We start from the raw sequence: 19,570 nt of genomic DNA on the forward strand, positions 1-19,570 counted from the left end.
CATTCCTAGTGTGTGAGAGACTAATTTTTTCTATATTTATAATTAAAACTAACAAATAAAATAATCTTTTTTTTGAACGTTAAGATTCAACAAATAAAATAATCAGTACTTTGTTGCGTTATCATTATCATTTAATTCATATATCGAGTTTTAATCTATAGGGTTATTAGATTTTATCACCATCAACTATTATCTATTGGCCGCTGTCAACCCCAACTATTACTTTTATGCCTGTCACCCCCAACTTAACACTTAGTGTGTTCTATCATCACGTCATTAACTGATCACTAACTTTTGATCTTGTTACTACACTTTTTGGGGTGTCATAGGGATCTTGGGAATACGCAGGTACGTATTCTACCCAATCCGAGGACGGAGGTACGTATTCTACCCAACCGAGAATACGCAGGTTAAATGTAGTCGTCCTTCCCAATCCGTGGACGGAGGTACGTATTCTTCCCAATCCGAGAATACGCAGGTTTAGTGTAGGCGTCCTTCCCAATCCGAGGACGGAGGTGTGTAGTCTATTAGTGGTGAATACACAGGTTTCGTCTTAGCTTCTTAATCCCATTCCCAACCCACCGGGAATCCCATGCCTTAAGAGTGTGAACTCACCCTGGTTTGCTCGGTAAGATTAGTTACCTGTTCGCACATAATCAGTCAAAGCCTATGATGTTCATATACACGAAATCCGTTCACGTTGTTCACATATCCACATACACGTTACACGAGTAGCATACAAGTAAGACACACGTGTTTAATCAAGTCGTAACTGTTAATCATGCAATTCCATTAATCTATCACGTTTATCGTAAAATCTCATAACCAACGTATGGGTTTTATATGCAAGTCATTCACACAACGGTACACATATTTCCACCGATTGCATTTGTCGCATGCGTTGCCGTTTAACATGTAACAAGTACCTAACCCTTATACAAGTCTACATCCCATGTGTATGGCACGTAATACATCTAGCATGTGGGTCTACTACTAACAGTCCATCACACTTCTCATTCTTATTCAGCATTAATAACATGCACACATGTTATATCATTCTAATTTAATCATTAATAGCATGCACTCAGATGATATCGTTCTAATTCAGAATTGGTGATCGAACCAATTTATTCTAAAATTTGATTGGGCCAAAACCAATTAGTGCTTATATAAATGGCTGCTTGAATTGTCTTTTGTGCTCACATGGGCCACCAAAACAATCAACGATTACATGATCTACAACAGCCGATGTGATTAAAACTAACCAGCAACATCACGTGAACTTTAGTGACATGCACATATATTATATTTACAAATATGAACACTTGCTGCCATGTCTATAACCAAACAATTCGAAGTCATGCATCACACACAATACCTACTACATAACTTATCCTATTAAGATGGCATCTTGGTTCGTCGACACAGATCATGACGGAAGACTAAGACTTCTTGATTTGGATGATGAAAAGGCTGAAGCATATCAACTTATGGGTTTATTTAAGCAAAAAGCCATCAATGACATAAAAGATAACTGGAAATGGAAGTTGGGTGGGGCGTGGTTGAGTTCTCTGTTAATCAGGTGAGAAAAGACATAGCAACATACATTCTGCCAGCATATCAATCAAGACCAGCTTTTCAAATGAAGCTCTTTAGCCATTCCGAAGGTTAATTGTTTTGTTTGGAGGGTTGTGAGCTGCAAGATTTCTATGGCGAAAGCCTTAGCTAGGAGGAGCCTTTCGATTGGGGTAGGGGGTGCCCGATGGATTCATTTGGAGTCAACAAACCATATGTTAGTCACCTCTATAATTGCTACAATTATTGTTTTCTAAATTTGAGTTTGTTTTTGATCATTTTTCTTAAAATTTATACGGGTAAATGAATCTAATTGATCTGGCTTTGGTTGCAGAACTATTATATACAAGGGTCAGTTGAAATTGAACCAGTTGGAGTACTTTCATGCAACGAAAGGTTTATAGTAGTAGTGGTGGTGGTGGTGGTGGTGGCGGCGGCGGCGGCGGCAGCGGCAGGGGCGGGGCGGGGCGCGGGCGGTGGCGGTGGTGGTAGTGGTGGTGGTGGCGGCGGCCTGCTCAAAAATGTTGAAGTTCTATTAGTTCTTGCAGTGGCCTGTTCCAGGGATTAGTGGTGGCTTTTATGTTGTTTAATGTCACATGTGATTTTTTGTTGATTGCTGGTACCACTTAGAAATCACTATAATAAATTTAATTTTACAATATAATTATATTTACTAATTTAACTTTAAAATTGTTCCTGCATAAAGGGCATCACAGTTGACCCTTAGCTTGTGATGGAGGTTCAATCCTTTTTCTTTCTCTTTATTAATATTTTCATATTTAAATACTTTTTTTTATAAAAGAAGATGAGGTTTCTTTCTTTGAACCCTATTGTAATTAATGTAATATTAACCTTTGTTTAATAGGCTTGTGGATATTTCTTGCAGTCAGCATTAACTTGGAAACATTGCGTGCATGGACCAGTCAAATTGAGTGTGTTTGATTTACGGCATTAGGAGCATTCGATGATTATTTACGAGAGTTCTGAGCCGTATACGACGTTGGTTCGGCTTGGTGGAATAAGCAGAATCCGAGGTATATGGCGAAGATTATAATAGATAGCGCGAAGGTGGTTGTGTTGGATATTGGGTTTCCGACGTTGTCGGTTGTGGAGCTGCAGAGGCATTAGGCGAGTGTGAAGGCAATTGCGCGGGCGCCACGTAGTTTGTGTCATATTTGTACTGCGGGTGATGATTCGCAAGCGCTTATTTGGGATTTGAGTTCTATGGGGCAGCCGGTTGAAGGGGGGTTGGATCTGATTTTGGCGTGTACTGCGGGTGCTGAGATTGAACAGTTGCAGTGGTCATCTTCGCAACCGGATTTGGTTGCCATTGCTTTTGCGTCGAAGCTGCAGATTCTGAGGATATGATTGTGTTAAAATGTTGGGTCTTTTTTGTAATTGTGTTTGGTTGGTTGCATTGATTTTAGGTTGACTTGTAGCCTATATAGATTTGGGAATACACTGACATTTGTCTTTGCTTCTTACCCATTTAAATGCTTTTAGTTTTTAAATGCTTTTAGTTTTTTGGTTGTGATTGTTCAAGAACTAAGCACCTGTGCATAGTGATGGTCTAATAAAATGTCTTATGTATATATAGGTGTTTTAGGGGCGGCAATTCTTGACACGAGCCACAAACCCGACACGAAAGAAATAGGTTTGGGTCAATTAACACAACCCGTTTTTAAAAAAACGTGTCGGGTTCGGGTTGACCCGTATTGAAAATAGGTCCGGGTTTAGGTTGACCCGTTTAACTATTTAGAAAAAAAAAGGTTTTATATTTTTTTCCGTTACATGTTTATATTATGCTTTGCAGGGGAATTTGCATGTTATTCTAAGAAATCATATAAAAAAGATATTTTGTAAATATAATTTTTTTTTAACACAACTCATAACCTGTAGAAACATACAAATAATGTTACTAATCACCAAAGTACTTGAAACGAACTCTTCACCTCAACTGTTAAAACAATAGCTCCTTTCTTCTTCGTTTGATACATTACGTACCTGCGGATAGAGAGAAGGATTTCCTTACTTGAACGTTTATTTCTTTCGAATGATTATTTCAACAAGTTTAAGTTGTATATTTGTGTTAAGCCACCCGCGAAACTCGCGGGGATCTTAGGCTAGTCACCATTAAATAAAAAATTGGATGTTTTCTAATAGGGGCCGCCATTAATCAGTGGTCTATCAGAAATTAATCATTCCTAGTGTGTGAGAAATTAATTATTTCTATATTTATAATTAAAACTAACAAATAAAATAATCTTTTTTTTTGAACGATAAGATTCAACAAATAAAATAATCAGTACTTTGTTGCGTTATCATTATCATTTAATTCATATATCGAGTTTTAATCTATAGGGTTATTAGATTTTATCACCATCAACTATTATCTATTGGCCGCTGTCAACCCCAACTATTACTTTGACGCCTGTCACCCCCAACTTAACACTTAGTGTGTTCTGTCATCACGTCATTAACTGGTCACTAACTTTTGATCTTGTTACTACACTTTTTGGGGTGTCATAGGGATCTTGGGAAGGTTTTAGGGATTTTAGGCCACTCCCAAAAGTATAGTAACAGGATCAAAAGTTAGTGATATGGTGACAGAACACACTATGTGTTAAGTTGGGGTGGCGGGAGTCAAAGTGATAGTTGGGGGTGGCAATGGCCAATTGTCACCCCTTCAAAACATCATCTAGGAAATATCCCTGTTAGGCGTGTGACGTACCAGGATCCAAGCCACCAATCACATTAAAATCATAGTTATATTTAAATAAAACTTTCATATATTAACGTTAAGTGTTACAGCGTTATAAATAATTCACAGCATACAGCGGAAGCATAATTCTTTAGTTAAGTGTTTATAAACCATATGTAAAAGTCATTAGTCTTGTGTTGCGTTTCAATGTATCTTGACCCATGACCGCTCCAGCTTTCCAGACAGCAAGTTCCAACAAATATGCAACTAAAGGCCTGCAAGGCATGTAACAACGAGTCAACAACAAAGTTGAGCGAGTTCAGAGTTGGTGTTCGTTTTAAAGTAGTTTGAAAAACCATGAATTTGTTTGCAACTATATGTTAACCAGCTTTCTTTGTTTCCCAAACCATAATCAGTGGGGGCCACCCCATGTTGTGAACCACTAGACTAGTTATATGTATATTGGCGTCCTTCCCAATCCGAGGACGAAGGTACGTATTCTACCCAACCGAGAATACGCAGGTTAAATGTAGTCGTCCTTCCCAATCCGAGGACGGAGGTACGTATTCTTCCCAATCCGAGAATACCCAGGTTTAGTGTAGGCGTCCTTCCAAATCCGAGGACGGAGGTACGTAGTCTATTAGTGGTGAATATACAGGTTTCGTCTTAGCTTCTTAATCCCATTCCCAATCCACCGGGAATCCCATGCCTTAAGAGTGTGAACTCACCTTGGTTTGCTCGGTAAGATTAGTTACTTGTTCGCACATAATCAGTCAAAGCCTATGATGTTCATATACACGAAATCCGTTCATGTTGTTCACATATCCATATACACGTTACACGAGTAGCATACAAGTAAGACACACGTGTTTAATCAAGTCGTAACTGTTAATCATGCAATTCCATTAATCTGTCATGTTTATCATAAAATCTCATAACCAGCGTATGGGTTTTATATGCAAGTCATTCACACAACGGTACACATATTTCCACCGATTGCATTTGTCGCATGCGTTACCGTTTAACATGTAACAAATACCTAACCCTTATACAAGTCTACATCCCATGTGTATGGCACGTAATACATCTAGCAGGTGGGTCTACTACTAACAGTCCATCACACTTCTCATTCTTATTCAGCATTAATAACATGCACACATGTTATATCATTCTAATTTAATCATTAATAGCATGCACTCAGATGATATCGTTCTAATTCAGAATTGGTGATCGAACCAATTTATTCTAAAATTTGATTGGGCCAAAACCAATTAGTGCTTATATAAATGGCTGCTTGAATTGTCTTTTGTGCTCACATGGGCAACCAAAACAATCAACGATTACATGATCTACAACAGCCGATGTGATTAAAACTAACCAGCAACATCACGTGAACTTTAGTGTCATGCAAATATATTATATTTGTTGGACCGGTTTGCGTCCCTGAAAAGTCAGTCAAGGTAGTTCATCTCCAAATACAAAGGCGGAATCAATGCACATGAAGTTACACAGCTTTTCCTCTTTAATTTTTTCTCTATTGATGCTTTCTGATTACAATTTGACAGAGTTTCGTTACCACAAGCATGAACAGGTTCCGCTCCAACGTACACAACTCAATGACCTGGTTTCGCTCATAGCTACTATATATAGTGCCTGTGATTTCGCTCATATGACATGACATAAGAGCGAAACCCCCTTAAAACCCTATAAGCGAAACCTCTATTGTACAAATAAGCGAACCCTCTCACTAATTGTCCTAATGAGCGAAACCTCTAACATTACACCTAAATTTGACTTTCAAACTCCTATTTTGACTTATCTTGACCTAAGACTCAATGCAAACATAGTCAACAGACATTCCATGCATCAACAGACTCCCCCTTGGATGTTGACGAAGTCTTCAACTCCAAGTCTTCAGTCTTGGTCTTTTCTCCAACTATGTCTTCACATCATAAGCATTCTATCTTCACAAGTTCACAATCTTGTCCTGTCTTCATCTTCAGACTTCCCTTTGATCGTTGATCCAGACTCCCCCTTTCACAGACTCCCCCTTTCAATATGCTAGAATCTGAGGTATTGATCTGGTTCAAGCTTTGACACTTAGCTTCCGTGGGAATAATGAAGTCCAAAACCTGTGTCTCAAACATTAATCATTATAAACTATCGTTTCAACAATAAATCACAAACTCAATCAGCTTTAGAAATCCACTCAAGTATTCAGGTCCAAGTTAATGACCCTGATCACTCGATTAATCTACCAAGTTCAATCTAATGACCTTGGTTGATCATTTGACGATTCAAACTGATTTTGAAAACAATAATTTTCACGCATTTTCTGAAACATGTAACAAGTATCAAATTAATGAACTTGTTTTAATCTATGAAAACATCTCAAATTCCGACAAAGTAAGCTCTCCTCATTCTTCAGCTCAGAACTTTCCTGCATCTGCTTCAATCTTCGAGAATCCAACGATTAACTCTCCACTTTGGTTTGTCAAAAATAAAGCAGAACTAAAATCTTTTTGGATTTTATAATGTGTTCTAAACTAAGAAATGAAATGCATAAAACATAAAATTGCAGAAAGTAAACAAAGTAAACTATTTACAAACTTATTTTTTGGCAAGCGTGTCAGGGAATCATATCAGCTTTTCAGACAAATTACTAGTACCGTTAAGCTTCATTACATACTCAGACTTAAACAATTCACCTCGATTGTCACACAGATTTCAATCTATTCAGGATACGATTTAGATGACTTATGAACTTAGCTCATTCATGTGTCCCACCTCTTGAATATACTCCCGTATCCAGAATCCCAGATATTCAGTCTTACAGGTGAGTATACCACAGATGATATCTGTCAGGGGTTAAATGCGAGGGCCGTGAGAGCTCAGGTCGATACTTCCGTATACGCAGAGAGATGACGGCTTCGACTTTCTGGTGTGTCCCCTTTAGAGGATCTTTTAGTTACAACAGCAGCGACTATCAATTTTATTGTTTCATCAGCTTACTGAGGGCGATGCTATGTTTCAAGCATTTTGCGAAAAGTATTATTCGGGGATTAGGTCAGAACTTCCATTCAGCAGAAGTCCCAGAATAATACCCCAGATATCACTGAGTATAAAGACCTAGTATCTCAGAATATGGGACCTTTCAAACGAGATTTCAGGGGTTACCTATATATCCAAGTAGTGTTCCCCACGAATTTCACAAGTTTGAAATTTTAGGTTTATATCCTGAATAAATCTACAAAATGTGCGAAAATCTATCGACACATCATTAGTGAGACTGTTTAACTCATTTAATCTTTACAAATCTTTAGCATATTGTAATTGTCTAGCCGATGTACAATCATTTTCCCTTTATACACAAGCTCTTTTTCAGTTTTATCATGTTTTTGGATTTTTGCATTTTTTACTGTTTTTGTATTTTCTGAAAATATATCTATATACATCTATCTACTCCCCCTAAATACCAAAACAGGTAAAAAATCGACAAACCATTGCAGATTGTTTCTCATCTTCATCCGCAACAATACTCTTATCAACGCCCACAATTCCATCCGACACCGAAAGAAGCTTCATACCGTTCAGTTTTAACAAATATTTAAACCAATTTTTATCAAAAGCCTTGGTATGTAAATCAGCTTTCTGTTCGTCAGTGTGGATTTTCTCAATTCGTATCAACTTTTTCGAAACAATCGCGAATAAAGTGATGACGAATTTCTATATGTTTAGTTTTAGCGTGATGTACTAGATTCTTTGTTATATTTATAGCGGCCTCATTATCAACAAAAAGAGGTGTGTTAAGAAACTGCAAACCGTAGTCGCGCATCTGTTGCTGTATCCACAGGATCTGAGAGCAGCAACTGCTAGCAGAAACGTACTCCGCTTCACATGTAGATAACGCCACAGACGTTTGTTTCTTACACTACCAGGTAACCAATCTAGGTCCAAAGAACTGGCATCCTGCATTTGTTGATTTGGTATTAACTTTGCAGCATCCGAAATCCGAATCGGAATACCCTTCGAGCGTAGGAGTTCCTTTCAGGTAGCGTAATATCCTCTTCACAATCTAGGTCCAAAGAACTGGCATCCTGCATTTGTTTCTTACACTGCCAGGTAACCAATCTAGGTCCAAAGTCTCCTTTCCTAGGATACCACAACCCCAATGTAGGAGTTCCTTTCAGGTAGCGTAATATCCTCTTCACAATAATCATATGCGAAGCTCTCGGGTTAGATTGATATCTTGCTGCGAGGCACGTTGGGTACATGATATCAGGACGTGAAGCAGTTAAGTACATCAATGAACCTATCATGGATCGGTAGAACGTTTCATCAGCCCTGTCTCCGGTGAGATCTAGGTGAATCCCATGATTTGTTGCAAGTGGAGTAGCAGCTGGAGTAGAACTTGACATTCCAAATTTCTCTAGAATATCATGCACGTACTTCGCCTGGTGAATGAAAATTCCCTCAGGTAGTTGTTCAACTTGTAGACCCAGAAAGAATTTCATCTCCCCTATTGATGACATTTCGAATTTTTGCTTCATCACCTGTTCGAAATCTTTGCACAATTTCTCATTTGTCGACCTAAAGATTATATCGTCCACATAAATCTGTACTATCAAAAGATGACCGTCGACCTCTTTAGTGAAGAGAGTGGCATCCACTTTTCCACGAATGAACTTGTTGGCTAGTAGGTGTTGAGACAAAGTCTCGTACCAAGCTCTCGGGGCCTGGTGTAAACCATACAGTGCTTTGTCCAATAAGTAGACCTTGTTTTTGTGGATTGGGTCAGTAAAGCCCGGCGGCTGACCGACATAAACCTCCTCTTTGACCTTCCCGGAAAGGAACGCCGATTTTACATCTAACTGATATACTTTGAAATTCTTCCAAGACGCAAATGCTAGGAAAATTCTGATTGCCTCTAGTCGTGCCATAGGAGCATAGACTTCTGTAAAATCAATCCCCTCCTGTTGACTAAAGCCCTGAACAACGAGTCGAGCTTTGTTCCTTACAACAACTCCGCTGTCGTCTCTCTTACACTTGAATACCCATTTTGTATTGATTTTCCTTTGACCATCCGGTAAATCCACTAACTTCCACACTCCTAACTTTTCAAACTGACTCAACTCTTCTTGCATCGCAATTACCCAAGAGTCTTCAGTAAGGGCCTCTTTATACGTTCTCGGTTTGATCTGCGAGATAAAACAACTTAATGAAAATTCAGTTTGTAAAGGTGCTACTGTAGAATAAAAACATGTTAAGCCCTGGTCTATTTGACGTCTCGTGCGAACGCCTGCTTGCAAGTCTCCTATGATCAACTCCTATAGATGATATGAAGGAGTTCGCGGCATTGCTTCGCTTGGAACATCCACATCACCTTCCAGATTAGTAACATTTTGATTTGCACTTTGTTCACCAACTTGGTTTATTTGACTTGAATCCTGAATCTCCTCCCCCTCAGAATCTGAATCTCCATGATCAAAGATCGGCATGTTCAAAGATTCCTGATTATCATTCTCAACCGACTGATTATCATGAGCAACTTCATTCTGTTGGATATCATCATGTTCACCAGCATTACTCGGACCTGCTTTATCATCATTCGAAGTTTCCCATGGTCTTCTAGAATACTCAGCTGGGAACCTTTGCTGTGACTCGTACTCTCGCAAAATATCCAATTCATCAAAGAAATCTTCTTCTTCTTCTTCTTCCATCATGTCAAAAGATTCCCACAACTTGTCATAATGATATCTCCATGAATCTCCTGGACTTTGTGGCGGCATAGTATAACCTTGACATTCAACATTTGCAGCTTAAATAATCCGCTTCTCACTTGGAACAAAGACACGTCGCGTAGGACTTGAATAACCAACAAATATACCCTCGATGCACTTTGGACCAAACTTTCCATAAGGCTCTATAACTGTACAGGGTGACCCGAACGGTTCTAGATACTTCAAATTCGGTTTGCGATTATTGATCAGCTCAAAGCATGTTTTGTTGAACTTTTTGACAGTGAGAACTCTGTTGAGCGTATAGCATGCGGCGGAAACAGCTTCAACCCAAAAATTAATTGGTAACTTTGAATCTGCGAGCATCGTTCTAGCCGTCTCGATTCTGCTGCGGAGTGTACGGAGCACTAAACTCATGCAATATACCTCTTTCATCACAAAATTCTTCCATCTTGCTGTTCTTGAATTCAGTACCATTATCACTTCGAATTCTTTTGATACGCCTTTGGTACAAATTCTCAATCTTCTTGAACAACGCCATTAAACTGTCAAACGTTTCGTCTTCGTCTTCAAGAAAGAAACCCACGAAAATCTGGAATAATCATCAGTAACCACATGACAATATTTATCTCCTGTAATGCTCTTGACATTCACCGGACCAAACAAATCCATGTGAAGTCTCTCCAGGGGTCTTGAGACTGAATTGACTTGCTTTGTAGGGTGTGACTTTTTCTTCTGCTTGCCTTTAACACAACTAATGCACTCCCCTTCCAGATGAAAACCTTTGACATGAACTCCTGTAACCAAATCATTTTGCACCAAGTGATTCATTTTCCTTAGGTGAATATGCCCTATCTTTCGGTGCCACAATCTCGATTCTTTCTCAGTTGCTCTGAACACAAAACAATGAGCCTAACCCGTGGTTGTAGTAGCTACGCTCATGTCCAACACGTACAGATCATTAACTCTCGGTGCCCTCATGATAATCCATTCCTCAGGAATTACAAATCCTGGTTTCAAGATCAAACATTCTTTATCAGTGAAGTGAGTGGTATACATCCTGCAACGGATCTGCGAGATACTCAGTAGATTGTTCTCCAGCTCAACAATGTAGTTAACTCTCTCAAACGTCACAATCCCGTTGGATAACGTTCCTTCACCAATAATCCTTCCTCCTTGATTACCCGCAAAACCTACGTATGCTCCATTTATGTTTCTTACATTATACAACAACGCAGTCTTCCCTGTCATATGTCTTGAAGCTCCACTATCCATGATCCATCTGGATACAGGTTTTGGAAGATCCTACACATAACAAACATGATTTAAACACTTCAATAAAGATGCTGATTCATGCTTCGCGATCAAGGAAGCTTGACGGGTGGTCCTTTGGACAACCCTTAAGCATGTTAAAAGATGAAATAATCCTCCAATTAGCCGTGTAATTATCTTGAATTAGATAACTACGATGCTTATGTTTTAGGTACGATTTAGGAGCTAAAAGATGGATAAAAGGCAGTGTTGGAGGCTTGGGTGGAGAACGGGTCGAGAGAAGAACAAAAGAAATAACAAAGGAGACAAAGTTGCTGAGTACCGTAAATTACGGTTCTACCGTAATTTACGGTAGACCTGGAATTGGCTATTCTCTGCACCGTAATACAGGCTCTTCAAGCCGTAACAAGATTTTGACCACCGTAAATTACGGTGGAGCTGTAATTTACGGTGGAGCTGCAATCCCAAAAACGTAACTGCCATTTTATATTCGGTTTTGGTGTGTCTTTTCATATCATCTCATCATTGGACGGTTCTTGGACACCTTGGGGACGAATTTTGGCTTGTGGCTTGTTTTGTGAACAATTTCAATCATTCGGTTTGTGCTTTTGATTCGTATGAACAATAGTTTGATGTTGATGATGATTCACCGAGCCATGTCTGGCTAAACTCTTCGGTGATCATCCTAGGTGAATGTTTCTGAAACTTTTGTGTGTTTAATTTCTGCATTTCTAGAATGATATATTGCGTTGCTTGAATGTCATGGTGTATGTTTGATTGTTTGTAGTGTGTTAATCCATATTGCAATTTCTAGTCTTAATCATACGTTCTTGGTGCCGTTGGCAACCGAGATATCACGGGAAGGGTTAGGGTTGGTTATTGGTTAATAGGTCATCGGGAAACAACCTCGTGTTATCTAATCCGAGTACTTTGTTCCCTTTTATCACTTCAATCACGTATACACGAGTTATGTCTATGTAACTCTTTCTAGTGAAATTGCACACAACTGTTTAAAGAAACTGAAACCTAGGGTGATCATTGTTCTCTCCTAATTGTTTACAACCAACTTTGATTTGAATTAGTTTTTAATTTAGTTTTCTAAAACAACAATCCACAATCTTGAATTTTAATTTTCTGCAATTTAGTTTAATATTAGTTTAAGTACGAAGCTATATAATCGACACATCTTCCACATACTCCCTGAGTTCGATACCCTACTACCACTAACTACAGTTGTTTGGGGATTAAATTTGCGTGACCCACGACATCACGTCAAATTTTGGCGCCGTTGCCGGGGAGTAGTGCGCAACGTGTGTTAATTTAATAGTTTTGTTTGTTATTTTCGGGTTTACGCTGGTTGTGTTTAGTGTGCAGGTACTTCAGGTGTATGCATACTAGAGGCTCTCACAGGTCATCACCGCTATCGTTTGATCCGGAAATTGAAAGAACGCTACGACAAAACCGAGTTTTAGTGCGAGAAAACAAAATCATTGGTTCACCCACTTCACCCATTACACCGAGAAACATCATGGCGGATTCTCAGATTCCACCTACGACCAGTCAAGCAACCTCATCCTTTATACCTACTTCCACCCAACCATCACCAAACACTACATTACCTAATACCACCGCTGAATTTACACCATCCAATGTCACCCAACCAATCACCACTCAAACTGAGCCTACCATCACCTACGATCCATCCACCACAATCCCACCATTATCTCACTTCTTTCCCCCAACTACAGGTCAATCATCATCCACCTTCACAATTGCACCCAATTCAACTATCGTGCATACTACTTCATCTTTTAGACCACAACAACAACAGTCGGGCTTTCAGTATTCGACCATCCCATTTGGGCAGACCTCGGGAATTCAAGGAGATGGTTATGATGAGGGATTTGAAGACTATGAGGGTTATGAAGATGATGGGTACGGTTATGGAGGTTATGGTGATCAAGGGGAGTTTGGGTATTTGCAAAGTCAATCTCAAGGAATGGCAGGTGTTGGTGGAATGCCACAACAACAAATTATACCACAACACATTCGGCCAAGACCACAAGGGCCACCAATCCAACAACCCATTCCATTGCAACAAGTTAGGCCACAACATGTACACCCACAATTTCAAAGGCCGAATCAATACCCACCGATGCCCCAACAACCAATTGCACCACAAGGGCCTATGCCAAGACCAATGGGTCCTATTCGTCCAAGGGGTCGATTGGGTGTTCCAAGAAGGCATCTTAGGGAACAAGCAAGGGGAATAGAGGCACATTTCAGGCCAATCATTACTCAAAACCCTTCACCGGTGGTTATCCCTCACAACAACCAAGGGAGAACTTTTGAAGTAAGAACAAACTCGTTGCAAAGTTTACCGAAGTACAAAGGGTTAGCAACGGAGGAGCCGTATTTCCATCTAGAGGCCTATGACTCAATTTGCAACACTTTTGGGAGTCAAGGTTTTTCGGCCGATGAAGTCAAGTTGGTCTTATTTCAGTTTTCTTTGGAGGATAAGGCAAAGAAGTGGTTCTACACTTTGCCTTCGGCATCAATATATACATGGGGGGAGATGCAACAAACCTTTTTGGATGAATTCTACACCGCCCAAAAGACCAATGATGCGCGGAAGGGATTGAGAAGCTTTCAACAACAACATGGTGAGATGTTTCATGAGGCGTTTGAGCGTTTTAACATGATGATTAAAAACTGCCCTCATCATGGAATTGAGTTATGGGAGTTGATGAACGCCTTTCATGAGGGGTTGAGTGCCGAAGACGCACGTGATCTAATGTCTATCACCGGAGGGACGTTTGGAACGAACTATGAGAATGAAGATTGGGAGTTTTTGGAAAGCATGGCCACTACATCAAAAAGGAAGGCCCAAGCTTCAAGAAGAGCCCGACCAACCACTAACCGACCACAAGTGCACGCCATAGATGATGGTAATGTTCAAACCACTAACCAAATATATAATGTTTGTGCTTTGTGTAATGAAATAGGTCATGCGGCTGAAAACTACCAAGGGATGTTGGAAGGGCAATACGAGGAAGTCAATGCGGTTCAAGGTCAAGGTCAAGGAGGAGGTGGTAGGAACTACAACAACATGAATTCTAATACCTACCACCCCGGATTGAGGAATCACCCGAACTTTAGATATGGGAACCCGTCAAATCAAGCGAACCCAAATTTTCAAGGTAGCCAAGGTAATTTTGGTTCACGGCCATCTTACAATAATCAAGGTGGATACCGAGGCGGAAATAACCAAGGGTATCAAAAACAATACCAAACGGGTCAAGAACAAGGGGGGCTTTCGGGTGGAAACGAGGTGATGGAGATGCTAAAGAGCATGCAAATGGAGATGCAAAAACGGAACCAACTAGATGAAGTGCGAATGCAAAAAGACGAGGTTCGTGATAAAAGCATCCAATCACTAACAACCCAAATGGGTCAATTAGCAACCGATGTGGCGGAATTAAAGAAAGGTAAGGGTCAACTTCCAAGCGACACTAAGGTAAACCCTTCACATGGTTCGTCACGAGGTAATGTTAATATTAACCATGTTAGTGTTCTAAGAAGTGGGAAAGAGTTTAAGGCCAATTTGTCACCCGAATTGGTCGAGGGGGTGGTTGAGGATATCACGGGAATGGAAAGTGATGATGAACTTTCACCGGTTAAACCAAAAGAACCAATTATTAAAAAACCGGGTTTGGGTGAAAGTGAAAAGAATGAAAAAGTTGAGGGTGAACCGAGTCAAGTTCCATTTCCATCGGCCCTACTTGACCCGGGAAAGAAAAATTTTATTGTGTCAAGAGGTCCTCAAAAGGAGGAGATGTGGGATATGTTCAAACAAGTTAAAATAAATCTCCCACTCCTTGATGCAATAAAACAAGTCCCCGCTTATGCAAAATTCTTAAAAGAATTATGTACACAAAAAAGGCAAAACAAGAAAAAAGTGCCTAAGCGGGTGGATTTAACCGGGCAAGTGAGTGCGGTGTTGAATGGGGAGCTTCCTCCTAAGCTCCAAGATCCGGGCATGCCATTGATTAATGTGCAAGTGGGTAATTTTCAAATGGCTAAGGCGTTGCTAGATCTCGGAGCCGGAGTTAGCATTTTACCGGGGGGCTTATACGACCAATATGACTTTGGTCCATTAGCAAGGGTGGAGACGACGGTTGTTTTGGCCGATTTGTCTCATAAGTTGCCTCGGGGTATGGTTCAAAATGTTATTGTAAAAATTGATGAGTTTTATTACCCGGTGGACTTCTTAGTTTTGGATTACTCATCGGTGGACCCTAAACAACAACAAAACATAATTTTGGGTCGGCCATTTTTAAGCACCGCACATGCTATTATCGATTGTAGATTTGGTACAGTTGATATGGCATTTGGAAACAGAAAAATGCGTTTGAATGTTTTTACTAACAATTCTAATGCTAACGGTGTTGATGAGTGTTTCATGGCAGACATAGTAGATGGATGCAACCCGCATGAGTATGAGGAGGATGGTTTGGATATTTGCCTGTGTGACTTTTCTGAACAGGTACATGCTTATGCACTACGGGTTGAAGAGGAAGCACAAGATGCTATGGCAATGAAAGAAGGTAGACCACCATGGACCCACCAATTCGAGGGTCTACCGGTGGAAATCGATTCGGGTACTAAACCATCATTGGAGGAACCACCAAAGTTAGAGCTCAAGGACTTGCCTAGCCACTTGAAGTATGTATTTTTAGGGGATAATGACACCTTACCGGTCATTATTGCCTCTAATTTGGAGTTGGCACAAGAGCAAGCGTTGATGGAGGTGTTAAAAGCGAACAAGGGTGCTATAGGATGGACGATTGCCGACCTCAAAGGAATTAGTCCATCCATTGTTATGCATAAAATTATCACAACCGAAGATGCCAAACCGACACGAGAAGCTCAAAGGCAGTTGAACCCAAACCTAAGGGAGGTAGTAAAAAAAGAGGTAATTAAATGGTTGGATGCGGGAATTGTAACACCCCAACCCGGAAGGGCTGGCGTGTCACAATAACAGTAGCAGAAACAAAAGTCATAATTCCATTTATTTATTTGATAAGGATATAACCACACGGCTTTTAAAATTAAGATTAATATACAAGCGGAGACATTCATCTTAATTAACTAACATCTTCAGATTTATTCCTAGGCTTTATTCTTCTCTCTTTTCCCCTCCCAAAGTAACCTGTGGACCTGTATATACAAAAAGTTTACGGAATGAGCCGAATGCTCAGTACGGAATTATAGGCTTAGATAACAAATAAACGCTTCATATGAAATCTTATCCGGATGGAACTTTTAGGCGAAAATAATACGATGCAAGAACAAAATTTCGTAGTCATATCTTACGGATGTACCCATGAGCAAACTTAAAACGTGACAATACACAGGTAGCTACTCCTGCATACTTATCACATGAGATGGCGAATTGGCATACCCGTTATCCACCTCCTTATACTTAAATCCTAGGATCGATCCATACGCCTCCTAATAGCCTTATGTACCACACTTGTACTTAAGAGACGCCGTGAACTGATCTCTCCGTCACGGATGGAGCACATGATGTTGATGCCACAACAACATGCTCGTGGGACACTCCACGAGAAGCGATACTCAGGGTATCAGAGTACAAATGGTCTTATTCACATAACTTATAAAACTTATTTTCATAACAAAACGGAACATATATGGGAACATGCGATAATGAGTATAACAACATAATACTATCGCATGACATGAAAGTTAAATCAAATGATAGGAATCGAACGGACTGTCAAACGAATCGATAATCAAAGACGTGAGGAGTTTCTAACATATATAGTAATTTAGTGGTTTTATAACAATTTGAATATGAAGCAATAAAGAGTGGGGTAAGGATCCGTACCTTAATAACTCCAAAGTGAAGCTACCTTATGCTAATATTTTAGATTTATATGGGCAGAGTTTCGACTATTGATTAATCTTTTAACCTAATTTCACCATAAAGCACACAAAACAGAGTTAGTGATCAATACAACGATTACGATAATTCCCCGAGATCAATTTGGACAATGAATGTCCAAGTGCAATACTTCGGCTCATTTATCAAAATGACAAACGATAAAGTACAGTACTTCGGCTCGTATATCGAATCATCGACAACGATAAAGTACACTGCTTCGGCTCAGTCATCGGATTACCGATGATAGATGAAACATAACCCAAATATGGGTAGCACTTAGATATTCTTTGGGATATATTGATTCCGGACAATGAATCGTAATAGCGATCGAGTAATTACCCTGATTGTGGCAGCACCTCGATAATAGTGTATGTGTTAATTGAAGTAAAACGACTATAACTCTGTGTATATTGTGAGTTTTTCCGTCGATTTTGTGCCAGAAATCAAGTCCCAGACTCCTCTATTTATACCCGAATTTTGACTCCGTCGCGTAGCGCGAGGGGTATCACTTATAGGCGTCGCGCTACGCTATTGGTAATTTATGTTAGACGAAATTTGTCCCTGTCGCGTAGCGCGAGGGGTAACCCCTATACGTGTCGCGCTACGCGAGTGGTCACCTATTTTCTATAGGTAGCTTCGTGTCTAAGTAGCTTAGCTGAGTTGATAAAATTGTAAAATTCAAAACGGCCAGCAAGTTATTTAGATAATCGTAACTAGGGTTTTGCCCCCCCTGAGTTTTAGGGGCCCTGATCCTGATTCCGATTGTTCTAAAAATTTTTAGGGTTCATGCCAATTTACTTGGGTGTCTCATTTAGGGTTTCCTTAATAAATAATTACTATTATTCTTTTTATTTCTATAAAAATGATTTTAAATTTATGGGCATTACAACTATTACCCCCTTAAAAGAAATTTCGTCCTCGAAATTTTGCAAATAAGAATATAACCTATCGTATAAGTAACAGAAACGAAACTTTCCTAGCAGAGTTACTAACTTATATAACCCGAATTTTCTAACTACACATGGGTATTTGAAATTCATAGCTAAGGTTATGACTAAACTTGTCAATTACCTTATATATGTGCCTTAATGGTCCTTCTTACTAAGATATCTTACCGTATGAAAAGTTTAATAGAGATTTTCAGATACTTAGAGTGACTATTAGTACTGAAATTTCCTACATAGATATACTTAGTTATAGCTAAAATATCTTCTCATAAAGTAAAGCATAAATGACCGTAAACAGAAACAAATGAACATATATCAAATAGCAAGATTTACCGTTACTCGACTAAAATTCTATTGCGAGAATAGATTAGGGTATAGAGAACGAATTGATTCTTCGGATTCCCATGTTGCTTCGCGTTCAGAGTGATTTTTCCAAAGGATTTTAACGAACGGGATTACTTTCCTACGTAAAACCCTTTCTTGTCGATCTAAGATGGCTTCTGGTTCCTCTTCGTAGGACAAATCTTCGTGAATTGAAAGTAACGGATAACTAATGACATGGAGTGGATGATAATTATATCCTCTTAAAGAGGATACATGAAAAACGTTATGAACGTGAGAGAGTTGAGGCGGTAAAGCCAGTCGATATGACACTTCTCCAATTCTTTCAAGGATTTCAAATGGACCGATGAAACGGGGACTAAGTTTCCCTTTAATTCCAAATCTACGAACACCACGCCAAGGTGATACCTTTAAGAATACGTGGTCACCAATTTTAAATTCGAGGGGTCGTCTATCTTGATCTGCATAGCTCTTTTGTCTACTCTGAGCTTCTTTCAGTTTTTCTCGGGCTATAATGACTTTTTCATTTGTAATCTGAACTAATTCTGGCCCTTCAATAATCTTTTCTCCGACTTCATCCCAGCATATGGGTGCGCGACATTTCCTACCGTACAAAAGTTCAAAAGGTGCCATGCCAATACTTGCTTGCCAACTATTGTTGTAAGCGAACTCAACAAGACATAGATATTCATCCCAGTTTCCAGACCATTCAAGTGCACATGCTCGGAGCATGTCCTCCAAGGTCTGAATCGTACGTTCTGACTGCCCATCTGTTTGTGGATGGAAAGCCGTACTAAACTTTAGTCGTGTCCCCCAAGCTGCCTGAAAACCTTTCCAAAATCGTGAGGTGAAACGTGGGTCTCTATCGGAAACAATGGAAGATGGTGTGCCATGGAGTCGAATAATTTCTTGAAGAAATATTTCGGATAACTTATTAACCGAAAATCCTTGCTGAATTGGTATAAAATGTGCGGACTTTGATAATCTATCGACAACAACCCATACAACATCATTCTTCTTGAATGTC

At 39.6% G+C, this 19,570-nt stretch overlaps 1 non-coding gene across 1 annotated transcript; it reads right to left on the reverse strand.

Moving 5' to 3' along the window:
- Window positions 1-13,910: 13,910 nt before the first annotated feature.
- LOC118490897 lies at window positions 13,911-14,016 on the reverse strand. The gene has a single exon (XR_004890122.1). It is a non-coding gene; the product is annotated as a small nucleolar RNA R71 (small nucleolar RNA).
- Window positions 14,017-19,570: the final 5,554 nt, after the last annotated feature.

Source organism: Helianthus annuus, chromosome 3, assembly GCF_002127325.2.
Source record: "Helianthus annuus cultivar XRQ/B chromosome 3, HanXRQr2.0-SUNRISE, whole genome shotgun sequence".
Taxonomy (NCBI): Eukaryota; Viridiplantae; Streptophyta; class Magnoliopsida; order Asterales; family Asteraceae; genus Helianthus; species Helianthus annuus.